Here is a 745-nt window from a genome sequence, read left to right as displayed (position 1 = left end):
CCTGGAGGGAGGGTAGGTGGGTTGCTGTAAGCTCGGCTCGAGCCCAGCGTCCTTGTAGCGCTACTCCAAATGCACCGACACACACGGCACACCGCTGCTCACCGTGGAGTTTTGTGTGTGCTTTACAATTTTTTGTAGACTCCCCCGGCCTTGTGTTTCTACTCTCGCCGTTCCTGGGTCTATGGTCTCTCATTTCTCCGCTCCTCCCTTACATTCCTCGCGCCAACCCCCCCTCCCCCCCCCCCTCTCCATTCGAGCTAGACTCTCCTCATGGCCGGCTGGTAGTTTAACTTTTGCGCTCCCAACTCCAGCAGGGCCGGGGCCGAGGCAGGCCGAGGCCGGGGCTGGGCTGGGGGGAGATTGTTAGTAAGATTCTGGCGGACTGACAGGCGTGGCATGCAGATGTAGGGGCGGGCCTCGGGAGGGAGGATACACGTGGCCTGGTGTGTAACCGGGGCAGGCTCCAGATGAAGTCGCGGAAGCGCGTCTGATGGGGCGGGAGGCAGGATTGGGGAGGATTTGATACCCTGCAAAAGAAAATTACTATGTCCAAGCTCGTAGCGTGTTTATCGCCGACTCCCACTCCCGCTCGCACTCCTGTTTCACCCCTGCGTGCCCCAACCCCACCTCCACCTGCCACCCCCACCCGCCCAGGTGGCCCCAGATTTATAGTGCAGTTGTCTCGGCCCGGCGTTGGATGTCTAAACCACGCGAACGTCCGCGTAAATTTGCGTGGCGCTGCTCC

The sequence above is a fragment of the Frankliniella occidentalis genome, unplaced genomic scaffold (genome assembly GCF_000697945.3).
Source record: "Frankliniella occidentalis isolate FOCC.00 unplaced genomic scaffold, Focc_3.1 Scaffold19, whole genome shotgun sequence".
In the NCBI taxonomy this organism is placed as follows: Eukaryota; Metazoa; Arthropoda; class Insecta; order Thysanoptera; family Thripidae; genus Frankliniella; species Frankliniella occidentalis.
The sequence above is the reverse complement of the archived record's forward strand: the minus strand, read 5'-3'. Positions refer to the sequence as shown.